We start from the raw sequence: 17,236 nt of genomic DNA on the forward strand, positions 1-17,236 counted from the left end.
AAGATCATCATATATTTACAGTTATCAGTATTTCAAAAGTCAAGGAGTTAGCCACTTACTGAAATGACTCATGGCTTCACTTTATTTAGAGACTAGTGCTCTACAGAATGTTTTCGTTTTTTAAAGTTTATCTAAGGATACAAATTACTTTTTTATTTCTGTTATGTGAAATGCTGAGTCGAAATGCCAGTAGGGCAAGCTGTCTGTTTTGCTTCTTAGTCCCTGCTTCTGGCCAAATTGCATTCTCACTAACACAGGTAAAGTTTTGGCCATATACATTTGTTTAGCTATTTTCTAGTTCAGTATCGATAATTTGATATTTTGTTTATTTGGCTTTTTTATTATAATTTAAAAAATTATCCTTGTTAATATGGTTAACATAACTAGAGCCATCTGAAATTAAGGCTTGATATTTGATTTCTCTCCGGAGGCTTTGTAAATTTCCAAGAGCCATAGTCAATCACTTTTATCTGCCAGAAGTACTTTTATTGCTTTTACAAGAACATATTTTAAGGCTGGGGTTCAGAAAACATACAATACAAAGCATGCCTACTAAGTTTTGCCTGCAGTACTTACAAATATAGAATTACTTCTGTTTCTCTAAGATCTCCAAGACTTATGTCCTTCCAGAAAGTGTCTCTTTCTCCTACCTGTTGGTCTGGGAATACATAAATGATAGAGCAGTTACCAAAAACTACATCGTGGCGTCATTTTTTTTTAAATTTTTTACTTTTTAAAAATTTTTTAATGTTTATTTTTGAGAGAGAGAGAGAGAGAAAGAGAGACAGAGCATGAGGGGGGAGGGGCAGAGAGAGAGGGAGACAGAATCTGAAGCAGGCTCCAGGCTCTGAGCTGTCGGCACAGAATTCCACGTGGGGCTCAAACTCAGGAACCTGAGCTGAAGTCGGACACTTAACCGACTGAGCCACCTAGGCGCCCCCATGGCATCATTTCCATATGAGAATATGCTTTGTTCTTCAGTAGTGGATTTATCGTGCCTCACTAAATAAGATTTTTATTGAAAGCATGCAAATAACTGCAATGTAATAAAGAGCAACAAAACACGATAAAGGCATTTTGCCTGCCTAATATTTAACCATTATTCTGAGCTATTCTGTCAATAGAACCAATAGTTTGCCTTTGATTTTTATGAAATCATTTTTCTTAAATTTTCCAATTATGTATTATTTTGTGTATTAAGTTCTTTTTATTTGTGAGGACTTTTACTGAATTGTAAGGAGTCAGTTAAGTAAGACATTACTTAAGAGGGTTTTTCCACATTGTAATAGGATAGCCTATTAAAATTGATAAAGCACGAAGGCAGGCAAATGTTCTCATATTTTTTTTTAACATTTATTTATTTTTGAGACAGAGAGAGACAGAGCATGAACGGGGGAGGGACAGAGAGAGAGGGAGACACAGAATCGGAAGCAGGCTCCAGGCTCTGAGCTGTCAGCCCAGAGCCCGACGTGGGGCTCGAACTCACGGACGCGAGATCGTGACCTGAGCTAAAGTCGGACGCCCAACAGACTGAGCCACCCAAGCGCCCCTGTTCTCATATTTAAAAAAAAAAAATAAAACCTTAAGCATGATTAAACTGCTCTCTAATTCAGTCTGAGGTAATTAATTCTTATTCATTTGATCTTGAATTACTTGGTAGTCTACTATCATAAAGTCAACTGCATCTACACTAGGAGTGTCAGAAATCCTACTTGACAGGCTTCTTGCTCCCAGAACAAGGATTCCCATATGCCTAAGGCTGTTCAATATAGAATCAACAGTTAAGAGTGTGTGGTAAAGTCCTTTACAGAAGTCATCATTCTTTTGATGTTTCTTCCAGGATACTTTGAACCTTGTGGTGGACTTTAGGCAAGCAGGAGGGAGAAGCAGAAACCACTTTTAGATTATAGGACTGAAAGACTCTGGTTATTTATTACAATAATGAAAAAAAACAAGAATGGAGAAATGTAAACTCCCCCACTAATTTCATACAAATTTTTTAACAATTTAGTACATGATTCCCCTGAGAATAAGAACATATTATTGACAGTGAGGTCACTGATTCTAGGGTGTTTTAATTTATCCTATAAGATGTGTGCCATGATTGTCACCGATTGGCAAGCTATTTCAAACCTAGTAACTCTCTTAATAATCAGCTAATTGATAGTTACTGTGGTAGTCTTTGCACATAAACTTGACTATTTCCATTCATCCTAAAAAGTGCAAATGTACTAAAACATTTTGCATAGAATTACTGTAAGGAAAATGAGCTTCTATTTTTGATTTGTCAACTCTTCTTATATCTTGGGCTCGGCAAACAGGACAGTTTTGACAGTAGTGCTGAGCTAATTCAAATTATGGCATGATCCTATATACAGATACTATTATTTCCCGCATTTTTCCTTTTATAAAGTAAAAGAAAATTACTCATGTTGTTTGGTAGTCTTGGTGTTTGGTGTAAAAGACATCTTCATAGTTTTATCATTCTGGTTTTGATGGCTAAATTTGTCACTCTTAAAAGGAGGCAATATAGGTCATGAAAATTTAAAGATACTAAATGGCTATGTGAAACAGTCATAATCTTGATTTAGTCTGAAAATAAACACAACAGCAGGTAACAAGAAATAGAAAATCCAGTCTTTTCAACAGTGAAATCTTATTAAAAATGTATTCAAAGGCATGAAAAATCACATAAAAAAGATCAGCAGGCTCTTGAGTGAGGTTGTTTTGATGAATCTAAGGAAGTTTGCTACCCAAGAATAGAAAAATGTAGTGCTCTTATCAAGAGCTACCTGTAGATTCAAAGATCAATGTTCCTTTGAACTATTTGTTCTGTCCTCATTACTATCTGTAAGCTTTCTTTGACAATTTTACTATCTTCATATTTAGACATATCCCAATGCACATACAAAGGCTATTATTTTAGATTACCTTAAGATGCAAATTACTTTTCTCTCCCTCTCTGTGACAAATTCAAGACTTGCTCAAAATGGCTAAGAATAATAAGTCACTTTTTCCTCTCACCTGAGATACAGGAAGAAAGGGTTTGATAGCAGTCCTTGATACGTTCTTGTCCAGAAAAGATCCAGAAAAGTGAACTAGAACTTCCCTGTCAAAAATGAACACAGCAGGCTTACAGGGCTATTGATTTGACAGATGAAGAGACCATGAACTAACTAGAAAAGACAAGCGCCACCTAAGGCCGAATTTCTTAACTATTTATCCTGTTGTAAAATGGTGAGAATCAGAGGTTCCATGTGAGTTTCTAGTGACATCTTGCTTAACAAGCTAACACGGAACATAATTTTTCTTAAATACTCCAGGGAAAGATCAGGAATACTCATTTGGTATAATTTTTATGCACCAAATCACATAAGGACATGTCCTTTGAAATTGTAACAGGCAAAGTACACTGAAATAGGCAAATTGGTTTAAGAAGTGTTAAAAGAACTTTGGGAAATGGAAATTTCAAACATGCTACTTACAGACTCTATACTTTGTTAATTAGCCATACTTTATTTTTAAAACATCCCGTATGCTACTGCTAGGGTTTTTTAAAAAGGAAGGAAAAGAAGGGGGAATATAACTAATTCGTGTGAGGTAGTAGGGTATCCCCCATAAATTTGATTCCTGTCCATTCCACAATGCCACAAGTACATGTTTTACTATTAAAATATGCTTGTAGTTTCAACAAATCATTCAAAGTACCCCACGTTATGCGAGAAATTAAAGTACACACATCACCAGTTTATTGTAATTTGTAGGATCTTTACATTCCTTAGGGAAAAAATTGGAGAGTGAGGGTTTAGCCATAGATTTTTTGTAAAGATGAAAGGTCAGCAGAACATTTAATGTGACTCTTTATAACAGGGAATCTTGAGTGGGATCAAAATACTGAAAGGGCTATATGAAAAAAAAAATTTTTAATTTTTATTTTTGAGACAGAGAGAGACAGAGCATGAACAGGGGAGGGGCAGAGAGAGAGGGAGACACAGAATCTGAAACAGGCTCCAGGCTCCGAGCTGTCAGCACAGAGCCCGACGCGGGGCTCAAACTCATGGATGGTGAGATCATGACCTGAACGGAAGTCAGACGCTTAACCGACCAAGCCACCCAGGCGCCCCGAAAATTTTTAATGCACAAGAGAATGGCTTTCTTTCATCTATTATTAATTACCAGATTAGGACTTGCACTAATAGAAACAAACAGATCCATTTCATAAACTGCCTTTTGAATCAACATACAATTTCAAAATATAAAAACTCATCAACAAAATAAATATCTCGTGTATCTGAAGCAGGCCTGGGGCCAAAATGTCTTTCATCAAAAGAAGAACCAAAAAAAAAAAAAAAAAAGAAAGAAAATGTTGAAGAGTAATATCCGCAAAATGACAGAACAGGAGGTTCTAGCCTAATATGCCCACATCAACACTCCCTTAACAATTCTCCATGGTAGAAAATACCTTCATGGGAGCTCTGGAATCCAAATGAGAGGTAATAGCATGTAAGTGCAATACAGGAATGAACAAAGATGCATTGAAAAGGGAAAGAAAAAAGTTTCCCTGTGCCTACATTACTGCTCAGAATGCACTATCAAGAAAAATCCCATTGGCCCACAAGCATACCGTGGGGAAAGGGAACACAGTGAGTAACAGACTTTTTTGTAGTCCCTGGCACGTGGCCTGCCCACTGGTGGACCCTATCAGCCAGTCTGCTCTGACTCTCTGGCTGAGCTGACTGCTGAAGGGCTTTCACTCCAAAGCCAGTCTGCAAAGGCTCAAAGAGGTGTCTCTTCTTCAAATGAGCAGAGACACTGACACAAGGCTACAAGGATCACAAAGAATCATGGAAGCATGACATCACCAAAAAACAAAACAAAGCCCCAGTAACTGGCCCTAGAGAAATGGAGATCTTCCTACCTGGCAAAAAAATTTGAAATAACTGCCTTAAGGAAGCTCAGTGAGTTCTAATTGAAGCATAGACAATGAAATGAAATCAGTAAAACAGTACATCAAAACACTTTATAGGCAAAAGCAAAACATCATATGCCAGCTAGATGAAAATCATCTATGCTGCTCAATATTTTAATTCTTTACATATTACATTATTGTACATTTATAAAGCTGTCTTTTCAAAGACTACCTAACTTTTTGAGACACTCCCAAATCAGAGTACTATATAGGATGGAAACAAATTTAGAATTCTTTGAATAAAACAATTAAATATTCAACAGTAAAAATAAGTTTATCTTAAAGTATCTGGATTCTAAGCACTTACAGTATTAACTTATAGTGTTTTAAATCTAATGTAAAAACAGTTTTGCTGTTATATAGATGGGAAACTTCCTAAAAACATCTATCTATCCTCATGTTCTCATACTTTCAGTTTAATCTGTTTGGGAGCTTTAGAAAAACTATAAGAAAACTTGAGGGGCATGAATAAAAACAGCAGGCCAGAGGAGGCTCAGATGATCAGCCATGGCAAATAAAATGCATTTAAGTGTCTTACTTTTGGGAGGGGCAGAGCGTGGAGAAGCATTTATAAGATCATAGTAAGAGGAAATGTCATTGTAAAACCACAACATATTTCATCTTTAAATGTAAATGATTCAGTGTGTTTTTACACATGTAACATTTCATACTTCTGACTACTAAAGAAGACTTAGAAATGATCTATAGTAACCAACCCATGAGCAGTGAGCATCTAAGTGTCCAGACCGTGATCTTAAAATAACATTTCACAGTGAAAGAAACCAGAACTTCTTGGAAAATGACTGATTTCAGTGCAAGAAATGTACCAGTTGAGCCAAGAGTACTTCACCTTACCAGATAATAAGGAAGCCATCATATTCAAGGGTCACGTCAAAAGGACACAAGAGCCAATTTGAAGAGGGCCCACTGACCAAACATCCAACAGTTTAAGCTTTAATATGGAGAAAAGTTGCAATGGATTGAAGCACATTAACAATGTTTAAATTCATGGGTATATAAAAATGTTTAAAAAGTAAACCAATAAACTAGTTACCTTCTGAGAATGACAGTAAAGTAATTCATCATCTTAAAAACTGTACATAAAGGAAAAAAATCAAGAAGTTATTCAAACTGTCTCATATGAACTATACTACCTGTCAACCTAGATATAGGTAAGAAGGAAAAGCTCTTTATAAAATAATACAGCTAATATTAAAAAGAAGTGATACAATTAGAATGTCACATTTTTTAAAGCCCAATTGCGGTTAGCAGGTCTAGGCACTAAGCATCATGTTGCTAACAACAAAATGAGCAAAACCCAGACAGTATGTGTCTTCTGATGGAAGAACACAGCCTCACTTACAGTATGGCCAAAGAGATGGATACCAAGTCTGATTAATAATTTTAATAATAATAAAAAAGACTTTTAATCCAGCTGCTACTTTGTAGGAAATACAGAAGATAGAGGAACATGTTGAACTACATTGTGAGTATGCAGTTTGAATACAGAAAAATCAATTGTCATTCTGCACACCAGCAATGAACAATTTGAAAACAAAATTAAGAAAATGGTTCCATGAGGGGCACCTGGGTGGTTCAGTCAGTTAAGCATCTGGCTCTTGATTTCAGTTCAGGTCATGATCTTGCAGTTGGCCCCGCCTCAACTTGGGATATATTCATTCATTCATTCATTCATTCATTCATTCTCTCTCTCTCTCTCTCTCTCTCTCTCTCTCTCTCTTAAAACACCTAAATAGGGGCGCCTGGGTGGCTCAGTTGGTTAAGCATCCGACTTCAGCTCAGGTCACGATCTCGCGGTCTGTGAGTTCGAGCCCCGTGTCGGGCTCTGGGCTGATGGCTCAGGGCCTGGAGCCTGCTTCCGATTCTGTGTCTCCCTCTCTCTCTGCCCCTCCCCTGTTCATGCTCTGTCTCTCTCTGTCCCAAAAATAAATAAACGTTAAAAAAAAATTAAAAAAAAAAATTAAAAAAAAAAACACCTAAATAATAGCAAGACATACTCTATTCATAGATTTTTTTCCCCTTAATAGTCAACAAAGTATAAAATCTCATTCTTTATCTTTGGAAACTTCCTTTGAGAGTAAATAGAAAAAATAACAAAGGATTAACTACAAATAAAAAATAAAAGCTCTAAGATCTCAATAGATTCATAATTAAAATTAATTCAGGGGTGCCTGGGTGGCTCAGTCTGTTAAGTGCCCGACTTTGGCTCAGGTCATGATCTCATGGTTGGTGGGTTCCAGCCCCATGTCAGGGTCTGTGCTGACAGCTCAGACCTGGATCCTGCTTCGGAATCTGTGTCTCCCTCTCTCTCTGCTTCTCCCCCACTCATGCTCTGTCTCTCCCTCTCAAAAATAAACATTAATTTACAAAAAAATGAGTTCAAACATTTTGTCTTTTATTGAAGAAGACTTATTTGTTTAGAATTCCTACTACTAATATGAATGCAAATTAATGCAATCATTTTGGAGAAAAATGACTGTATCAAGAGATTGTTTTTATTCTTTAATACAGTAATTTGCATGTTTTTCTGGGTCTTCTAAACACAGAGAAAGCTATTATATACAAAGAAACTTAGTGCACAATGTTCATCATAGGCATATTTATATGAGAATTAGAAACAATTCAATAGGGGAATACAATACCAAAATATGGTACAGCTCTGGGATATAATATACAGTCACTAAAAGAAATAATCTTCAAACAATGTTTAGTATGGAAAAACATTTAGGTTAAATGTTAAGTAAAAATAATCAGAACAAAAATAACTTTACAGAATGTCAAGGATATAAATGCACAGAAAAACATTAATCAAAGTATTAATAGTGGTTACATTTGAATGACTAGAAGAAATCCATGTGATGTTTTTTCTTCTTTTCAACATACTTTTTATGTAATGATTATATACTAACTATAAAGTAAAAAGAAACAGAATTAAAAAAAACAAATGATGAAAAATAACTGGTAAATCAAAAAACAAGTTTAGTATTTTTTAATAAAATTTGCTTGACTGTTGTCTGGCCTGTTGCTTGAGTACATGCATTAGCATTTTTTTGCAAGTTTATCTCTTCAACTTTATGCTCAAAATGACCTTTAGTCAGTAATTTTGAGAACATCAGGGAAATAAACTTCCCTTTCCAGATATGATTGTTAAAGGAATGTGCATAATTTGTATGCATAACTCCACAAATGATTGCTAAAATTCAAAAATTATTATTTTAGGCAGAATTCCATTTTTCAGCAATCACATGCAATGGAAGAAAAAATCAAATCCAAATGTTAGTGATTCATTTATACTTACATCATCAAATTACTGAATCCACTTTTTAAAGGGAGAATTGGGAATTTAAGTATTTTTCACAAACTTGTATTTTCCTCTTATATTGCTGTATTATCTCTAACACTCTACTTGCTATCTCATAGGTAAAAAGAATTTGGTTTATGGCTGAGAAATTGCCTCTTAAAACACAATTTTCATTATTCAATCCTAATTTATTTCAATGAAAAAGAAAAAGCAAAGATTAAAGTACAAAATGGGTCAAAATGCTTGTCATATTGGTTGAATAATATTATAAAAGATAAATACACAGCAACAGCATTCTGAGCAGAGCTTGAGAGAGGAACAACTTTTTCTTTTTTGTTGAGGCTACCAATATTTTGATAAGTGAAGTCATGTCTAAACAACTGCATAAAAACTGGATATTTAAATGTTTACATTTAACATAAAAATTGCAATGCAATATAATTGTGCTATCCCCAAGATACTTAGGAAATTTATAAAAATCTTAATTCAACATATGATAAGGGTAGTATGGTCCCATTACGGACACAAATATGATAAAGGTCATTTTCTTTTACACTGTCAGAATATCTCTTAATTGCACATGAAACTTAATTACATGTAAATGTAATTTTACATGTAGAAGTTATAAATATAGCACCAGATTGTTGTTTATTTTTTAATGTTTATTTATTTTGAGAGAAAGAGAAAGACAGAAGCATGAGCAGGGGAGGGAGAGAGAGAGGGAGACCCAGACTCCGAAGCAGGCTCCAGGTTCCAAGCTCCAAGCTGTCAGCACAGAGCCTGACGTGGCGCTCGAACCCACAAAGTGCGAGATCATGACTTGAGACAAAGTCAGACGCTCCACTGATGGAGCCACCCAGGCACCCCAGTACAGCACCAGAAATTAACCCACGATACCTGGCTCCAAGGCAATTTCACTTTTTCGTTCATGGTACAGAGGACTTTCAGGCAATAATGCTCTCTGACCCAAACTGACACTGAAATTGTTTCTCAAACTCTGCTATTCAGCTAGGCTAGTAGCTGGAAGGATATTGGGTATTTCCAGGGCCCATGGCTTCCAAGAAGACAGTAACTGAAGAAATGGAGTAAAGTGATAAGGAAGTAACTGAGGTAGAAGTGAAATAGGGATCCTGGTGCCTTCCAAGACCAGTGAAACTCCAGAAAATGCCAAAGGATAACCCTACATACAAGGGCCTTCTTGGGGTCCTGTACATCTATCCAGATAAAAGAAAAAAGTGTCAAGAGATACAAGAGAATTTGTGGGCTTCGTACATCTCAGCTCCGATGTCACCCCTCAAGGAAGGTCTTTCTTTATAGAAAACACTACGGAGGTACACAAATATCAAATCATAATTTGTAACCAAATAAACAATACAAATGCTCCTTCCAATTATGATCTATGATAGAAGTCTGAAGCATACAACAAAGTATATACTCAAAGTATGGTTCTCAGACCAGCAGGATTGACATCCCTGGGAGCTTGCAGAAATTCAGATTACAGGCCATTCCAGACCTACTGAATCTGGTTCTCCATTTTAGATCACAAAGTCATTGATAAGTACATTAAAGTTAGAGAAATGCTATACTAAACAAATATTCCTATACCTTGTTTCGTGAGTAGATGAATGGAATCATAGAGATTAAAACTAAGAAATATTTCAGTATTACAAGTTCAAAGAAGGTGATCAGTATTTGCTTCCTTCCTTAAGCTATAGTTTGCAACGGTCTAATTCAATATTTTGATAAAATAATTATTCAAGTTACTAAATCTATATATATATAAAGCTACAGAACAGTTTTATATTTACTGAAAGTCTTGGGCAAGCTTAACATATGCTAAATGTTGTAGAAAATAGAAAAAAAAGGAAAGCAAAAGTATAATAACTTCAAAAACATAATTTCCTTGATCAAAAGGCTATCAACACCTGGAAAACACCTATTGGGGGCACCTGGATTGCTCAGTCATTTGGGCATCTGACTCTTGATTTTAGCTCAGGTCATGATCTCACAGTTCCTGAGTTTAAGCCCCACACTGGGATCTGCACTGACAGTGTTGAGCCTTCTTGGGTCTCTCTCTCTCTCTCTCTCTCTCTCTCTCTCTCTCTCTCTCTCTCTGTCTCTCTCTGAAAATAAACATTTATTTTTAAAAATTTGTTCATTCTATTGAGAAGAGTAAATATATCAAATACTTTAATGTAAAAAAAACTAATTTGAATCAGAAATAGAAATGGCCAAAAAAAAAAAAAAAAAAAAAAGGAAGAAAGAAAGAAAGAAAAAAAAATGATTGAACTCAGGAAAGAAATGCAAGAAAAAGACAAACTTATCTCACCTAAGGAAGAATAGGGCCAAATGAAAATATAATAAGGGATACTGAAGAAATGCAGGAAAATGACCAAGAGACTAAAAATTACATAAAGAAATAACAAGTGTCAGAAGTTAGTGGAAATGGAAGACAGGTAAAGAAGACAGGTAAAAATATATTTGGAAGACAGGTAAAGTAAAAACTATTTACATTATCAGAGCCATTAAAAAAGAAAAATAAAGTAATAGAAGTTGGATGATACTGTATAAAAACTAGAGTCCAAGAAAAAGTTACAGTAAAAAAATATTACCTGAATCTACACATTGAAAAATTTTGGTGGATAATTGGCAAAAAATAACTTAAAATGATAAAGGCATTTTTAAAGTCAAAATAATCAGATTGACATCAGACTTTTCAAGACCAAATATAAAACCAGAAAATTATGAATCAATCTTTATAAAATTATTCAATGAAAGAAATATGAAAAAAATATTTTATGTGCAACCAAGTAGTCCTTCAAATATAAAACATAAACCACAATGAGATACCACCTCACACCTGTCAGGATGGCTAAAATTAACAACTCAGAAAACAATGAATGTGGCAAGGATATGGAGAAAGGGGAACTCTTTTGCACTGCTGGTGGGAATGCAAACTGGTGCAGCCACTCTGGCAAATGGTATGGAGTTTCCTCAAAAAATTACAAATACAACTACCCTACAACCTAGTAATTGCACTGCCAGGTGTTTATCCAAAGGGCACAAGAGTGCTGACTTGAAGGGGCACATGCATCTCAATGTTTATAGCAGCACTATCAACAATAGCCAAATTATAGAAAGCGCCCACATGTCCATAGACTGATGAATGGATAAAGAAGATGTGTCATTCATATATACATATATACATTCATATATACATATATACATATATATATATATATATATATATATATATATACACACACACATATATATAACAGAATACTACTATAAAACAGAATACTACTTGGCAATGAAAAAATAAAACCTTGCCACCTGCAATAAATGGTTGGAACTAGAGTGTATTATGCTAAGCAAAGTAAATCAGGCAAGAAAGGTAAGAATCATATGATCTCACTCATATGTGGAATATAAGAAACAAAACAAATAGGAGGAGGGAAAGGAAAAATAAGATAAAAACAGAGAAGGAGGCAACCATAAGACTCTTAAATACTAAGTACAAACTGAGGGTTGCTGGAGGGGTGTTGGGTGGGGGGATGGGCTAAATGGGTGATGGGCATTAAGGAGGGCACTTGTTGGGATGAGCACTGGGTGTTGTATGTAAGTGATGAATCACTGAATTCTACTCTTGAAACCATTATTATACTATATGCTAACTAACTTTGATTTAAATCAAATTTAAAATAATAAATAAATAAATATCATAAAAATATATCAAACATAGTAAAATCTTTTCTAACATATAAGAACTCAGGAGATTCTGTACTCAGCAGCTCTTCTTAAGGACTTTACTAGAGAATGAACATCGAACCAAGCAATGATTGGGAAACTTTTAGCAAAGGATAAACGTTGAGCATATTAAAATATATAAATAAATATATAAGACTAAAACAATGAGGGATAAAGATGGAAGACTAAGGTACAAATGTTATATACTGTGATGATGCAGAAATTATGCAACTAAAAATTAGTAAAACAAAGAAGGAAAGAGGAACACAGAAAAAGTTCATTGCTGTAGGTAGGCAATAAAGGGTGCAGAAAAAGTAGTATAAATGAGATAATAAAAGGTTAGATAAGAAAATAGAGATCTAAAGGTATTTATAAAAAGGAGAAATACAAAGGTAACTAATAGAATAAAAATACAAACCTTCCCAGACACAAATAATAAATAGTCAAACAATACAAAGAATATACATGTCATAAAGACACATAGCAGATAAAACAAAATATGCATGACAAAATATGACAATTTAGACCAAACCTATCAGTCATATCTATAAATGTGAATGGACTTAATTCTCTCATGTAAAGAAAATAATTTTCAGTTTGGCTCACAAAACAAGACCCAAATATGTGCTATATACAAGAGACAACCCTAAATCAAAGTGATTCAGAGAGACTAAAACATGTAGAAATGGACTTCTGCTTCCAGAAAGATAGGCTAGATATCCATTTGCCTATTTCTTCCAGTAAGTACAACTAAAATTCCTGAACATTATGTATAAAAGAAATGTAAGAAGTCTCTAAAAGGTGGAAAGAGGAAGGCAGACTGGCGACAGAGCTCCAGACCTAAGGAACAAAGGGTGGGGAGTTCTTTGGGTTTTCTTTTTGGTTCCTGTATCCCAGACTTGGCACTGAAAAAAAACCACAACCTAGAAAAGCCATGAGGCACAGATTAAACAAACACCAAAATGAAACAACACACACCCTGCTTTCTCTAGCAAAAGGAGCAAAAGGACCAGGAAAGGGGCAGCTTAGCAAGGCAGAAATGTACAGATAATAACCACTCTAATCAAACAACACAGAACTGTGGTTCTGCTCCCCCCATGCCAGAAAAGGCCAAGTGGGGAGCCTAGACTTGTACCCTCACACACTTTTCCACACATAGCAAAGACTATAAAAGGAATCAAGAGTAATTAACCTGTCATATATAATACAATTCACTCTTGGTAGTTTTCTTTTTGTCAATACTGTTTGCTACTGGGCCCCTCCCCAAATTTGGACCTCTTGCCTACTTGTATCTCTACCCAACTCATGAAGTTGGCCTGTGCACCAGATCTCTGAGATGTGACAAACCTCTCTCACTTAGGGTATAGCTAATTATAAACCTTGCTCTCTGAACCCACCCTGATGCCCTCCATATTCCAAAATTACACACAAAATAATAATATGAAATTTCTAAATGGGCTTTAATTTTTATTTCTCATTTGTTTCTAAAGTTGTTGAAACAATACCATTTTTACTAGACTACTTGTTGAAAGGGGGAAAAAAACCATGGAAAAGAAATAAAAGCTAATACTCAACACATGTTGAAAACCACTACCACCAAATATTTGAGAGTTATTTGCTTACACAAGGGAAACTTCACTGAAGCTACTGCAAATAATTTTCAAATGATCTTGAATAATATTACCAAAAATTGGGAATTAGAGTAAACTACTTGTGTTCTGATCATGAGAGATTTCTCAGCGATCCAGGCATTGTATAACATCTCTTCAGAAAAAGTTGTATTAAAAGATATTTTTAAAGTTTTCAAAAAAAATTAAAGTGATATTTTATATCTGAGAAAGTATTTCTTGAAATTGAAAAGCAATGCAATATATTTGTATCATCTGCTCAACTATGAGATGACTTTAGGATAAGATCTTTATAAGAAGAAAAGAAATACTGCTTTATGATTTCTTGCAAAAAAAGATTTCATGAAAATTTTAAAAATTTGTGCTTCAAAAGACAATATCAGGGGCACATGGGTGGCTCAGTTGGCTAAGCACCAACTTTTGATTTCAGCTCAGGTCACAACCACATGGTTTGTGAGTTGGAGTGCTGCTTGGGGTTCTGCACTGGCAGCATGGAGCCTGGTTTGGATTCTCTCTCTTTCTCTCTCTCTCTCTCTCTCTGCCTCTCCTCTGTTGGTGCACACACATTCTCCCTCCCTCTCTCTCTCTCTCTCTCCAAAAATAAACTTAAAAATGGAATACAAAGGCAACCACAGAAAATATTAGCAAATCATATCTGATAAATATTCAGAATACATACAGAAATCCCTAAAACTCAACAATATTAAAAAAACACCTGATTCAAAAATGAACAAAGGACTGGAATAGACATTTTCTAGAAAAGATATACAAATGGCCAGTAAGCACAACAAGATATTCAACATCAAAAATCATTAAGGAAATGCAAATCAAAACTATAAGGAGATTTCTTCAGGATAAAAAAACCACACACACACAGAAAATAAGGAGGCAGAGAAGCCAGAACCCTGTACATTGTTGATGGGAATGTAAAATGGTATAGCTGCTATGAAAAACAGCATAGCAGTTCCTCAACAAGATAGAGTTGTTACATGGTCCAGCAAGTGTGCCTCTAAATCTATACTCAAAAGAACCGACAGCAAGGTCTCAAAGAGATATTTGTATACCCCTATGTATACATCACAAGCTAAAACATGGAAGCAACCTAAAGTTCATGGATGGATGACTGGATAAGCAAACTGCATACACATATACATGCACTGGAATATCATAAGTTCTTAAAAAGGAAGAAAATTCTGACACATGCTGCAACATGGATCAACCTTAAGGACATTATGCTAAGTAAAATAAGCCAGCCACAAAAATAAAAATACTGTAGGATTCCACTTATAAGAAGTACATAAAGTGCTCAAAATCATAGAGACTGAAAGTTTAAAGCATCTGTGGGACATCATGTAAGGAGTTAGATGTCAGATGGTCTCAGAGGAGTGGACTGGATTGGAAGTAAACTATAAATAAAGCTTAAACTCAACAGGTCCCCAAATAAGTAATTGACCCCTCAATTTATTCTTATACCTTAGTTTTTATCTTGATTTTTAGTACCTTATCCATTCCATTTTCCAAGACCCCAACTCTTTCTTTTCCCAAATCCTTTTGATTCTACATCTAATTGTATGTCAGTAACTTCTCATCACTCCATTACTCAGCTTTAATTATATCACTGGGTTCCTAAAATGCTTCCTCAAGGAACTCCATCTCTTTTATTTCTCCTCTCTCCCCCTAACCTCACCTCCAATCTGCTCCCAGTATTACCTTTTTTCACTGTTGTGTTCTTATTTCTTATCTAGCTGGAGTCAACAATGACTCTTCATCACTATCAGGATAATAATCTGTATTTCTTAGCATGATCTTGTTTACTTTTCTAGACTTATCTCTTGCTATCTTTCTCCACAAGGACAGGGACCTTTTAAATATCTTTGTTTCTCTTAAAACATTTGGTAAATGAAGTCACTTAAATGTTTTCACATGAAAGAATAAAAGAATGAGTATCTCCTCTAACAAATAATGTTATGCTATGCTTCTTAGTCTTTTGCACATATCTAGAAAGCCTTTACATGCCATACCCACTGCTGCTCTCCGCTATCTCTAACATTTACCTATTCATTTGTCCATACCCAGCTTAAGTGTTACCTCCTACAATGTATCTTCACTTACCCCTCCCAGCCAAATAGAGTAAATCAATTCCCACTCTCTGGTACAAATACATTTTATTATGATGAGGCTATTTCACTCAGCAACAAATAATTAAATTTGTTTGTATATATTCATTCTTAGCAGGCTTAGGAAAGAGACTAAATTTCATTCAACTCATATATTCCCAAAGCCTGGCATAGAACTTAGCATGTAGTAATAATGAAGGATACAATTGATTTTTCACTGAATAAAGTAAGGAAATAATAAATTGAAATATAAGAAATTTGGAATGGAGTTTTACAACATAGGTCATTATACTATAGCTGTCATATATTATAATAAATATTTTCAAATATTCTAACTATTAACAGGTGTACTTTTTACTTGATTTGCTATACTTTCAAGAAATGGAGAAAAATTCCATGATCAATAAACTTCCAAACCTAGGATTTTTGAAAAATATTGAAAAAATCTAGAACTAATCACAACAAGGAGAGTGAACAACAGAAAATAATTAAAGCAAATAGGAAAAGGAGAGTTCTCTGAAAAAAAAAAAAAAGACTCCAATTCTATCCAAACATAAGATTAAAACATACATTTTTCAAATTCAAAAATCTTGGTTATGATTTCTGTTACTTATTTTTTTTAATTTCTGTGTTTTCTCATCTTGGAACAGAAGTAGAAGTCTCAGTGTACCATTTCATAGTCTAAACACTTGCTAGACCAAACACACTGTGCAATGCTTTAGATCAGGATGTAAAAGCTTACTCAAAATTAACTGTAACTGCTCACCCATCACAAATCAGTAGATAATCAGAAGTATATGGGGTCTGGGCATACATAAGTTTTTCTTTGAGGGGTCCAAAACTTGATTTTAAATAGGATGCATTTCTTCCATGGTAAGTCAGATTTTTTTTTACAACAGAGGAGACAGGCATATTAAGGAGTTTAACAGCAAAAGGAAATATCTGGCACATAGATGGTAGAAAAAAAAATGTTAAATAGATCTGTTGACTATTTGTGGTTGAATAAAATAGGAAAAATCTATGTTATCTCCTATTTACTATGCCCTAGATGATGGAAAGGATTTGAGAAGAACCCTTATTCAACAGAGTGCCTTTTTTTTAATGGAATGATTGTATTAACTCCTCTTACAGATGAATACTATGAAATTTTCCTTTATGAGAACAAATTGTTACATATGGAAGTTATAAAGTAAAATGTTACTTGAACATATTTTATATATATTACATATATAATATACATGTAATATATACATACACTTATGTATTACATATATAACTCATAAGTTCACCCCTCAAATGTCAAGAAGAAAATAAGAGTTGAGATACTGCCTACAAGGAAGATTCTCAGATGATCTTGTCACTCTAAGGCAATCATTTCTTAATCACCTAAGACTCCAAAGCCAAGAGAGGTAATTTATCCTCCCCACCTGGCTGTCTTCTGTCTTCTTTA

The 17,236-nt window shown here is 34.7% G+C and overlaps 1 protein-coding gene across 10 annotated transcripts in view; it reads right to left on the reverse strand.

Annotated features, from left to right (window-relative positions):
- The window catches only part of LOC102959688 (arylacetamide deacetylase-like 2), a 193,803-nt gene that overhangs the window by 70,327 nt on the left and 106,240 nt on the right, over positions 1 to 17,236 (reverse strand). For 6 of the 10 annotated variants that reach the window (XM_042956844.1, XM_042956846.1, XM_042956839.1 and 3 more), the window contains exons 2-3: positions 3,025 to 3,109; positions 577 to 658 (exon numbers count right to left, since the gene is read on the reverse strand). The exons of 1 other annotated variant lie outside the window; for it this stretch is intronic. The gene's annotated coding sequence lies outside the window, so the exon portion shown is untranslated. Of the gene's footprint in view, positions 1 to 576; positions 659 to 3,024; positions 3,110 to 6,023; positions 6,066 to 17,236 lie in introns of those variants that run through there. 3 more of the 10 variants (XM_042956838.1, XM_042956841.1, XM_042956840.1) reach the window with 3 other exon arrangements.

The sequence above is a fragment of the Panthera tigris genome, chromosome C2 (genome assembly GCF_018350195.1).
Source record: "Panthera tigris isolate Pti1 chromosome C2, P.tigris_Pti1_mat1.1, whole genome shotgun sequence".
In the NCBI taxonomy this organism is placed as follows: domain Eukaryota; kingdom Metazoa; phylum Chordata; class Mammalia; order Carnivora; family Felidae; genus Panthera; species Panthera tigris.